Genomic DNA, 13,417 nt, shown 5'->3' with positions numbered 1-13,417 from the left:
AAGGTTAAAACAGACTCAATAAAACAAGAATAAAACATTCTCATCAAAGTGGGGTCAATGTTAAAATTCCTCAGTCTATGACAGAAATACATACGTTGCTGGGCTTTGGCACAAACAGTATTGTGCCAAGGTACTTATATTCTTGTACTATCTCAATGGTTTGGCCATCAATGATAGTGGGGGGAAGTGGGGGGCACTGGTTCCTAAAATCAAAAATGAATTCTTTAGTTTTAGAGAAATTTATGTTTAAAAAGGAACGCTTGCACCAATCATTAAAATCCTTCACTATTGGTCCATGGTCAATCACACTTTCATTAAGAAGAGACACAATGACAGAGTCGTCTGTAAATTTTAAAACCTGTCTACCATCATATTGTGAACGGCATTCATTTGTGTATAAGACAAAAAGGAGGGAGCAGAGGACACGTCCTTGGGGGGAGCCAGTAGAAGATAGAAGATTACCAGATAAAACGCCATTAACTTCATAACCCTTTGAGATCTTGAGGTTAAAAAGTCAACTAACCAGGCTATTAGCCCTGGGTTAATTTTGTGATTCTTTAAAAGTCTATCTGCTAAAATGTGGGGTTGAATACAGTTAAAAGCTGATGAAAAAAATCAATAAATAATAATCACACAAATTGCTTTGCCCCTTCCAAGTGATTAAAAACTGCATTGAGCAGGCTGCCCGTAGCATCCTCAACCCTCAACCCCATCCTCAACCTGCCCTATAGGCAAATTGTAAGGGGTCAAGTTGAAACTGTGTTATTGCTAAAAATCTCCTGTTTGATCATTTTTTCAAAAGCTTTCATACTGCGAGAAGTGAGGGCCACTGGCCTAAAATCATTAAGTGAGTTGGGTCCTTTGGTCTTCGGCACAGGCACAATCACGGACTCTTTCCAGAGATGAGGGACCCAATGTAATTGAAGTGACTTATTGAATATAAAGGCAAGTATGTCAATCCAGTCCAATCCAATCCAACTTTATTTGTTAAGCACTTTAAAACAGGAGAAATGTGCTCATGATTACGTGTGCCAGTTAAAAGACGTGCAGCTGCATTCTGTACCATCTGGAGACGGGTGATGGAGGACCCACTAACCCCCACATACAGTGCATTACAGTAATCCAGCCGAGTAGTAATAAAGGCGTGGATTACAGTCTAGAAATACTGTCTTGACAGAAATGGCTTTATTTTGATCAGCTGTCTCAAATGGAAGAACCTTGATTTGACAACAGCCTTGATCTGACTGTCAAACTTAAGCTCAGGGTCCACTTTAACCCCTAGGTTAAAAAACGCTTATAAAGTGGAGAGAAACTCTAGTGAAGGCTGGACAGAGGTGTGGACGAGAGGTCACGGGGTCAACAGTGATCGACTGACCGTCAGTGACGAGACTCTGATCATTAATGAGTTTACAGACACTGACACTGGAACATACAGAGTTCTGGATTATGAAGGAGAAACCTTGATCACAGTCTCAGTCACAGGTGAGAGAAGATCAGTGGAGGAGGAGAGATATTATGTTTAATCAGTAAATTAATCCTAAACTGCACGACTAACCTTTCAATATTCTGCACAGAATCTGTTCTAGACTGGAAGGGAAATCTGATCGACACAGATGAAGACAAAACTGACGACACTGAACATGGAAGTGAGTAAAACATGAGGCATGAGAGCTTTACAGGAGTTCTTAAACTGGGAATTCTACATTTAGAAAAACTCTCTTCCCACTTTCTCCTTCACCTGTAGATTACTGGATGCTGATGCTGCCGGTTGTACTGCCTGTGGCTCTGGGGGCTGTGGTTCTGCTGGTTCTGGTGGTTCTGACTGGTGTCGTGATATACAGACGTCGCCACAGTGATCACTCGAAGGGGGAAAGCCCTAGTGGATCAGAAGAGAGTCTACCGAGTCTCTGTAATCAGTAAACCAGTGCTTTAGTGCTTTATTCCGGTTTCTAAACTGTCAAAAATCTTTTGTTGACTTAACTCATTATTTTCTGTTCTCTTTTTGCATGTTTTTTTTTTTTTTAGTTAAACTAACTTATTCAGAAAAGTGTACCTGACAAATTTGTAAAGGTTTACCTGACACGTTATGGAGTTAAAAGAACTGATTTAATTTAGTTAAGAAAACTTTGAATTTAAGTTCAGCCAACTAAAGTTAAGTTTTCTAAACTACATCCAATAACTTCAGCCTACAAAGTGGTGTTTTGAAAGTACCAAATAATTAATTACTACTCAAACATTAATTTGTAAAATAAATTTTATTTAAACAAAAATTGTAGGCAAATTAACGATCACTGATACAATTTTCAATACAAAATTTATTACAATGAACTCCTAAAAACACCAGAAAACCTCATCTCAATGCACGGATTAATCTGTTACATAACATTAAACAAGATCAACATAGAAACATCCTTTGTTCCAAAAGAAACCGTTACAACTTTGTTAAACACATTAAGGACCTATGAACTGGCTTAAATGCAATTTTAATATCACTTAGTTATCAATTATTTATGCTCTCTAGCTTCTAAAACGCTTCTCTATCGTCTCAGGACTCGTGTTGGACTCGGTCAGTGATCTTGCCAAATGTTCCAGTTGTTCTCGACGAGTCCAGCAATATATGCTTTTTTCTCCTTCAAAACAAAACCGTTTCCTTCAGAGGAATCTGTCAACATATTTCTGCAATATATATTTAGTTTTCAGTGCGTATGAACATGTGTGCTGCAGTCCATACCTCAGGAGTCTGTGTGATACTGAATCTGCACTTTAAAGAAGCCTTAAATATCTGGACTGGAACCAGAGTAACCACATCAGGATCTAGCAATTATTGTTTCTATTTAATCCGTCAACTGATGACTGTGAATGTGTGTCTGTGTCAAACTGTGCACGACAAACAGTGTTTGTGTGAGCAATTCATAAATGTATATTTTTTACAGTTTTCTATGCAAATATATATGTATATGTTGCTTTTGTGTGTTTAACTGGTCGTCAAAATTAAAAACAAAAACAAAATTAAACCACTTTAAGAAACATTTTTGTTGGTGTGTATTTTTGAATGAAAATACGTATTTTGTAATTATATATATATATATAGATGTGTGTGTAAAAAATGACATAAAAAGAGGATGTTTGAATAGTTTACAACTTGCTAAAATTCATGCGGAGCCGTATGTGGAACTAAACATTTGATGTCTTGTTATAAATTATAAGTCCTCATTAATTGACTGTATTTACTGGACTGTGTCTGCAAACTTATAAATCTACACACTTGCTGAATTCAGAAGCTCACACTAGCATGATGTTACTCTACTATTTCTGTCATAGAGAGATCCTGCAGAAGTGTAAGAGTTGAACACTAGTCTGAGCTTCTGAATTCAGGAACTGTGTTATCAGCCGAGAGTCTCAGCAATCCAGACCAACATCTTCCAAAAGATCAATCTGCATTAAAATAATAACCAGTAGAGGGAAATAAAGCTCAATCTGCAGTAAAATAATAACCAGGAGAGGAAATAAAGACACACTCTCTGTGAGCTTCAGTGGTCGCACCAAAGGGCTTCCGGTCACGAAGCAGAGATGATCCCGTTGGCTGGTGGACGCTATCGCTCTAGCCCAGGGGTTCCCAAACTTTTCCATGCCAAGGCCCCCCAAATACCACTAGGTTCTGGCCAAGGCCCCCCTTTTGCAGGATGTGTTATTGAACCCATCGACAATACTACGGCACGTGTATAAATAAATAAATAAAACATCTAGGTGAACATCAGATTATGTAATGGTGTTTGATACCAGAAAGATTATAGAGATTTGATTCGAGTTTGACCTGTCGATACAGATTTTAGCCGATTCTGATTTCATTTTTTCTAACCACTTTACAGCACACACAAATATTTTATATATATAAAATAAAACACCACTTTTACCCAAACTGATTAATAAAAACAAGTTTAAATGGATACATTTTTTTCTATAAATATTTTTGTCTTCATTTTCTTTTCTGAAAAAAGTGACTGCCATGTCAGAAAAGAAAATTAAGACAAAAATCCTACTCCAGTTCTTGTTCAAACACACTATACATGCAAATTATGTGCATTTTAGGTACTTTTTGTGTGAAATCATATTTATTTTGTCCATCAAAAGTGTGCCTTCACTTTAATTGAGCGTGAGCAGCGCAGCAAAAATAGACTCGGCGCCGAAACCTTCCGCTTCACTACTGCTCACGCGCTGCTCCTGCTCGCGGTGTGAATACACTCACTGAACATGCACCCCGAAAAAAAATTTGCGCTGCTCACGCGCCGCTCGCGGTCTGAAACGGCCGTAATTCACAAGGTTTCCTACATGTGCGTTCTGTGTGCATGTGTGATGCTGATGTTGCGCGATGTTATTCATGCGGCGCCCGAGTGCATTTGAATCGGCATATGTCAGACTGAAAATCACGTGAAAATCGGCCAATTCTTGTCACTAGCCGATCAATCAGTTCATCTCTAAAAGATGAGCATTAAAAGTATAATGTTCAGATAGGCTATGCAACAAATTATTATAATGTTATTTCATATCAATACTCATATTAGCAAATATTTTATATTTTATATAAATATAAACATTTTGTACTTTTTTCCCGCTTTTTTCCCAACTTGCTGCGGCCCCCCTGGCGCCCCCAGGGGACGCGGCCCCCACTTTGAAAACCCCTGCTCTAGCCTATGCTTCTCTAGGCCTGCAATCCCCACAGGCGTCAGCGCTCTCTCCACCAGAGGCATGGCCTTCTCCTGGGCCAGTGGAGGATCTATCAGAGATATCCCAGCAAACATTTGGACGTTTAATGACCGTTGAAAAGACGTCCGTCCGAGACGTCCCGTCATGGTTGAAAAATAGTTCCAAAATGGAAGTTGAACCGACGTCTTTTCTGGCCGTGAATTCCACGTCTTTTCTGGCCGTGAATTCCACGTCTCTTCTGGCCGTGAATTCCACGTCTCTTCTGCGCGTCCCTGGACGTCTAAATGCGTCGTCATATGTGTTTAAATGTGTTGCTGCATAATTTAAGTGTATAAGCCTGCATATAAAATAATCACACACCTATTGTGTAACATCGTGAAAGACAATCAAGTCTTGAGGTTTACACATCTTGACAAAGGTTCTAAAAAGGTCCAAAATTGGTCCAGTCAGACCTGAACGTCAATAAAACGTTTTAATCACGTGTACATCAAAAACAATAACACATTATTTGTGGACATAAGCAAAAAAGAAGCATGTTCTGATTAAGCACAACATTTTATTGATCTTGAACAGCCAAAATTTCTCTTTATTTTTTTTCAATGTTTAACATTTCGTGAGCTTAGAATTATAAGGTTCTATCTCCACTTTTGGTCGAAATTGAGTTTTTGACAATCTGATTCATTAGGTGTTTATTAATGCCTGTGTGGTGTTATTTTTGTAAAAAAAATATTTTGTTAGTAGTTATTAATAAAATAAAAGGTTCCATCTCACAAAACATAAACCGAGTTTAAAAACTTTGATCCTCAATAAACTACAATAAACGGAGATAGAACCTTATAATTCTAAGCTCTCGATTTGTTAACCAGAAACTCTCAAAAGGCTACATTAATAAGTTACATTAATAACTTTGACTGTATCATTAAACATACTTTATACTATGGTATACCGTTGTATAAGTTCAAAGTAACTTTTAGCCTACTAGCTAATTTTAGCCAAACTCAGTTAGCCAATTTCAGTTGACAATGTGGGCATCATTTCTTTCGGTTCATTCATGTCAAACAAGTAAAACTCTAGCACGTGAATCTAATAATACAAAATGTACGTACCCAACAGTAGATTTCTAATAATATGGGCCTCAATTCCTCCTCTCTCCGTGGTTATTCAAACTTCAGTGTTCCGGAGTGAGTCTATGGGGAAAACGCGTTCACATTTCGTGAGATAATCTAACCTATCGCGGGATTTGGTAATGTCGGAGATCTTTTGTTACATCTTGGCAGCACAGTTTTGGCAATTACATCCAACTCAGACATAAATGGTGACCAGATATATTTCTGTTTTACATGTATATGCACACATTCCATAAAAAAACACACAAAAAAAAAAACACACAACGTATACATCAGGTAGGCTACAGGTTGAAATAATGACTAGAATGCAGAGGCTTTGCATTCACTTAACCACACTAGGAACTGTGTGATTATAATTTATTTAAACAAGATAAAGTAAATATATTTACTTTGTATACAATTCGTGTATTTCATAAAGATAATTCCTGTTTTTTTTCTATCTTGCTTGACTAGACGTGTAAAAGACATCAGTGGACGTCTATTCACAGCCTTGACGTGTAAAGGACGTCAGTGGACGTCTTCACAACCTCTTAAAAACTACTTGGGCAATTAAATTAATTTTTGCAGTATTAACCATGCAAGGATTAAGCACAGCTTTTGCATATTTCACAAGGATTCCATGATGGAGGGTCATGATGGACTATAAATGCACGTGTAAAAGACGTCGCCAGGTGACGTCCTCTCACCCGATAGCCTACACTATATTGAACTACACGTAGCTAAAAGTCAAAATAACAATTATACATGCAACCCCAGAGAACTGTAGACATGTACAAATGTATCTGAATGCATTTTTAGGAAATGTTCTGTGTTACATATTTTTACCGATTTATGCCGTCATACCGCGACTATTTTTGGCCACGGACACGACGTTGCCGTCGGACCAATGTTTGCTGGGACGCTACTTGTATTTTGAATAGCCTAACCCCAGCAAACATTGGTCCGACGGCAACGTCGTGTCCCTGGCCAAAAATAGTCGCGGTATGACGGCATAAATCGGTAAAAATATGTAACACAGAACATTTCCTAAAAATGCATTCAGATACATTTGTACATGTCTACAGTTCTCTGGGGTTGCATGTATAATTGTTATTTTGACTTTTAGCTACGTGTAGTTCAATATAGTGTATCGGGTGAGAGGACGTCACCTGGCGACGTCTTTTACACGTGCATTTATAGTCCATCATGACCCTCCATCATGGAATCCTTGTGAAATATGCAAAAGCTGTGCTTAATCCTTGCATGGTTAATTCAGCAAAAATTAATTTAATTGCCCAAGTAGTTTTTAAGAGGTTGTGAAGACGTCCACTGACGTCCTTTACACGTCAAGGCTGTGAATAGACGTCCACTGATGTCTTTTACACGTCTAGTCAAGCAAGACAGAAAAAAAAACAGGAATTATCTTTATGAAATACACGAATTGTATACAAAGTAAATATATTTACTTTATCTTGTTTAAATAAATTATAATCACACAGTTCCTAGTGTGGTTAAGTGAATGCAAAGCCTCTGCATTCAAGTCATTATTTCAACCTGTAGCCTACCTGATACGTTGTGTGTTTTTTTTAGTTTTTTTTTTTTTATGGAATGTATGCATATACATGTAAAACAGAAATATATCTGGTCACCATTTATGTCTGAGTTGGATGTAATTGCCAAAACTGTGCTGCCAAGATGTAACAAAAGATCTCCCGACATTATCAAATCCCGCGATAGGTTAGATTATCTCACGAGATGTTAACGCGTTTTCCCCATAGACTCACTCCGGAACACTGAAGTTTGAACAACCACGGAGAGAGGAGGAATTGAGGCCCATATTATTAGAAATCTACTGTTGGGTACGTACATTTTGTATTATTAGATTCACGTGCTAGAGTTTTACTTGTTTGACATGAATGAACCGAAAGAAATGATGCCCACATTGTCAACTGAAATTGGCTAACTGAGTTTGGCTAAAATGAGCTAGTAGGCTAAAAGTTAATTTGAACTTATAACGGTATACCATAGTATAAAGTATGTTTAATGATACAGTCAAAGTTATTACTGTAAATTATTAATGTAGCCTTTTGAGAGTTTCTTACAGAAAGTAAATTATCTGAAGTAGAATGAAATTAGCTGGATTTGAACATGTATGTTTTCAGTAACTGCTTTAAAAATATTTTGTAATTTTAGAATTGCTAAACATGTCTATTCAGGGGACATCACAGCCCACCTGTCTTTATCAGAAATGTCCTGTTCACTTTCTCACTGTTACACACCTAGTTAAGGGTCTTTCTCAAGGACACCACAGTGGTATTGAAGAGGCAGGGGACAAATGCTGTTTTGAATTTAGCTGAAGACCATACAAATATTTTGAAAATAAGTGCATGTCATTTACCTCAAATTTTTAATTTTCATTTATTTTAAAAAGAAATATATTCTCTTCCCTTAGATGCTGTGAAGAGGTGGAGCCCACATGCTACAGACACTGAAATTGATGCAGCAATGGCAGAACACCTGAAACACGCTCCAGGAAGAGCTGGGGGTGGTGGATACAAAAAATGAGCCAAACAATGTGTTTAAGGGATAGTTCACCCAAAAATGAAAATTGTCATCATTTACTCAACCTCATGTTTCAAACCTGTATACCTTTCTATGCTAAACACAAAGATATTTAGAAGAATGTTTGTAACCAAGCAGATGTCGCTTCCCATTAATAATCATTTTTTCTCCAATAATGGTAGTCGATGGATGCTCTATTTGCTTGGTTACAAACATTCTTCAAAATATCTTCTTTTGTGTTCAGCAGAAGAAAGAAACTCATACAGGTTTGGAATTTGGTGAGTAAATTACATAATTTTCATTTTTGGGTGAACTATCTTTATATAATAATTCAGTATTTTGCTATTGGTATTTAGTTTGGTTAACAAATCGAGAGCTTAGAATTATAAGGTTCTATCTCCGTTTATTGTAGTTTATTGAGGATCAAAGTTTTTAAACTCGGTTTATGTTTTGTGAGATGGAACCTTTTATTTTATTAATAACTACTAACAAAATATTTTTTTTACAAAAATAACACCACACAGGCATTAATAAACACCTAATGAATCAGATTGTCAAAAACTCAATTTCGACCAAAAGTGGAGATAGAACCTTATAATTCTAAGCTCACGAAATGTTAAACATTGAAAAAAATAAAGAGAAATTTTGGCTGTTCAAGATCAATAAAATGTTGTGCTTAATCAGAACATGCTTCTTTTTTGCTTATGTCCACAAATAATGTGTTATTGTTTTTGATGTACACATGATTAAAACGTTTTATTGACGTTCAGGTCTGACTGGACCAATTTTGGACCTTTTTAGAACCTTTGTCAAGATGTGTAAACCTCAAGACTTGATTGCCTTTCACAATGTTACACAATAGGTGTGTGATTATTTTATATGCAGGCTTATATATACACTTAAATTATGCAGCAACACATTTAAACACATATGACGACGCATTTAGACGTCCAGGGACGCGCAGAAGAGACGTGGAATTCACGGCCAGAAGAGACGTGGAATTCACGGCCAGAAGAGACGTGGAATTCACGGCCAGAAAAGACGTGGAATTCACGGCCAGAAAAGACGTGGAATTCACGGCCAGAAAAGACGTCGGTTCAACTTCCATTTTGGAACTATTTTTCAACCATGACGGGACGTCTCGGACGGACGTCTTTTCAACGGTCATTAAACGTCCAAATGTTTGCTGGGAACGTTTAAGGGGACATATAGATAGACAGTAAAAGAAAGGAAGGCTCGTGTTTGAGTTGTTTTGGCTGCAGAGCTTTCCCCTCCTCATCACTGCAGCCGGCTAAAACAAGGAAGATGTGAGATCAAACAAGCCTAGTGAGATCTCCAGACACACCCTCAGCTGTGTGATGTGATGAAGACTGAACATTAGACCCATGCAGAACTATGCAAGTTTTCATATTTTTAAATATAACGATAGCTTGTGTGTTTTTGTGTTCTTATAGGCTACCCCAGTAGTTTTGTATGGGATGAATATAGTAATATGAATATGAATATATTAACACAGGGCTGCCAACTTTTGAGTTTAGCTTGGAGTGAGATTTTTTTTTGGGGGGGGGGTATGTAATTGTGATTGTCAAAACATTTGGTAACTAAATAGAATTTTATGAAGTTTAGTGACAACATGTTACAATGTTTACATTGTACAATGACTGGTAGGATACAGTTTTTATTATTGCTTGACAAAAATGTAAAGATTTCAATTCCATTCTTGTGATTTGATTCCGATTTTGATTCAATATTGACTAATTTGGATACATGTTTATTTTACATTTTATTTAAAAAAATAATCTCACCTAATGCTGTAAACATAGAGGGCCCAATCTGCTGGTATTATTAAAGGTTAAAAATAACAAATTAAATTAAATATAATGCAGTTTTTGTTATAATAACAATTATTTAATGACATAAGTAAAAATATAATAAATATGTAATATAGTGCTCAGCTAAATCTCCTCTCTAGCTATTTTTTCTATTCAGTTAACATGCTATGGTCATTAAATGGCTTTCCTGAGGTAAATGTAACGTTATGTGATATAATTGTTCTCCTGCTGTTATATTGACCTCTTTCCGTGGTTGAAAAACACTACCCAGCAAACATTGGTCCGATGGCAACGTCGTGTCCGTGGCAGCCACGCATTTCCTTTCCAGCATATTCCGATTACTCCGATATCCCACAAGGGGGCGTTAACAGTCCATAATCACTGAATCTACCAACTCTCAATGAGAAAACCCTACTAATATAAATCCATTTCCTGAAGTGCTAAATAAACAATTAGTCCATCTGTACCATTGGCATCAATTCAACCACACACACACACACACACACACACACACACACACACACACACAAACCTGACCCATCACACAAAATGTTCTGCATTAAAAAAAAAAACTTTTTTTTTTAAATACCGGATTTACAAATAAGGACGGGATGTTTTTGGAGATTTTGTCAGGTTTTGGTCACTTCTGGGTAAATATTTAATACCAAAATATACAAACGATACCTTATACAAACACATGGCAAATGTTTTATTGAAAGTAAAATCTATCAAATTCAATTAACTAATCATCTAATAAGAATAAATATCAAGTGTCTGTTTCAGGGCTTGTTTTGTTCATTCCATAATAAATAAGAAACTATTATTCCTTTTAATTATAGTCATGTCTAATAAAAATTCCTGCTAATTCATAAAACTGATGAGAGATCAGCTAAAACAGACACTTGTTAAATGGTTGACAGAGATCACCATCGCCCTCAGCGCAGAAACACTGAAATTAAGAAACGTTTCGAAAGAGTTATGGCGTAATGAAGCCTCGTTTACTGAAATCACGTGACTCTGGCGGTTTTGCGCTTCGAACGACAGACAGAAAGCACCGAGCTAGCTTTGGAAAGGACAGTTGTAGTGACGTATGATAAATGACAGAAAGGGACCAATATACTTCTGAGTTTCACTTCCTCAAAAACACATGTAAAATAAGCAGCTCTGTCTGTTGATGGCAAGCCAATCTAACATTTAATCCTTATAACACAGTGTGTATTTTCATGCTTCTAGTAAGGTTACTTCTTTTTTATATATTTGTATCTATTCATTATAGCCTACTAGTGCTCAGTCTTTAAAAGTATCTTTATAAAGATACTACAGCTTATTAATTAGGTACTAGTTCTTATTTTATTAGACACTAGTGTTCATTCCAATAGTGACTATTTAATTATAGGCTACTTTGATTGCTAAGATATTTTTTTTGGTTAATAGTAACTTATTTGACTAAAGATATCCTGAACTTAATAGATAGCCTACTATTACATTTACATTTCTGCTCAGTGCTATTACTCAAAGGGCCATACTCATAAATATAAATCCACAAACTGTAAAGCAGTTTTTAGTATTCAGAAAGCTGAAACATATTCTAGTGGGGCTATTTAACAGAGAGAAGGGCTTTTTATTTTGACACGACTCACATTCTCAGATGCAGATTAATATTCATTATTTTTATTTAAAGTAATTATAAACACTCTCCAAAAAGGCTCAATGGTGGATGTCCTGGTATTGAGGTTGTTGAGCTGGTGTATTAACTGGTTTCAAAACAAAGATATATTATTCATAAATGTATATATATATATTTATATTTAAAGATAAAACCGATAAAACCAAAACAGTCTTACTACTGTAGGCCTACATCCAAAAAAATAAATGTCATATTTAACATATATCTTTTCTTGTGTTTTCTTGCTAAGCAATTAGCAAGATAAGATAACATATACAAAAGCAGTTACAAACAATTTCATTCAGAATATTAATATATTAATATATTACATTACCATGTGAACTCTGATTGGATGGTTGAGAGGAACTCATGTTTATGTAATGATGTGTTTGAAAGAAGAAATCTCCAAATTCTCACTAGTTCCTTATGAGTTTGAAGATATCTCCAAATGAATAAGTAGTTATTCTGTATTTGATATCATCTATTAATTTCTGACATGTAAGTATTCCTATTAGGGATGTGCAAATTCCTATAGTGACTATCTTTTTAAATATTAAGTATTCATTAGATATATTAGTAGTCTACTTATTCATTAAATATTGCTTTTCATTAGATACTAATACTTAATTAATTGATACAATACTAGCTGTTCATTAGGGACTAGTACTTATTTTCTAAACTCTAATATCTTTGTAACTATCTTGTAACATTTCTTATCTTACAAGCCACAACTGCTTTTTTTAGCGGTTCATGGATTTTTTTAAAGGATTTTTAAAGATCAGCATTCTGCCCTAAAAGTGATCAGACCGACCAAACTGTAAGTTGTTTGGTGAAATGTTCAGGTATTTTGGATTTTTAGAAAAACCCAATTAATTTTGCAAACTAGTTCTTTTGCCCGGTAAGAACCACACCAGAAAGATCCTCTGGAGTCTGATTGTCAATAATAAAAAGAGAGAAACTTTCAAATGTTTGATTCACCTCTGCATCTGGGCCTGTTTGCCTCACGACCCCATTAGATATTAGACAGATATCAGGCACTGGAGACGCCATCACATTTGTCAGGCACATAAATGACCACTAATGGCCGCTAGAACCGGGGTAATTTAGAAAAGGGGTCCAAGTGCACCCAAAAGCCAAAGCCAAAAATGAAAACTCACATCTTCATGACATTAGGTGAACACAAGCATGCAACCCATGATTTTAAAGAAGCATGCAAACGTTTATGGAGATCGGGCCATAGGTGGCAACATTATAATTTTTTAAAAGCTTTAAAAAACATATATTTCTGTAGTAAATTGCCTGTATGGCTGTAAATGATCTTTTCCATCTATGATCTAGATGGGTGAAGGCTTGCTAAATAAAATATAATAGCGTTTTACTCATGTAAGTGTTTTACCTTAAAGTTCTTGAACGCTGATAACTGCTGCTAGTCACAACTAATAGATAGTCAGAAGTGAACAGTTGTTTTCTGAATGACAGATCAGCAGAAGTCAATGGCAAACATGTGAAATATGTTACTATTAACTGTTGGATGTCAAGATCTTCTT

Source organism: Squalius cephalus (assembly GCF_949319135.1).
Source record: "Squalius cephalus genome assembly, chromosome: 8".
Classification (NCBI taxonomy): Eukaryota; Metazoa; Chordata; class Actinopteri; order Cypriniformes; family Leuciscidae; genus Squalius; species Squalius cephalus.
Note: the sequence above shows the minus strand (reverse complement) of the source record.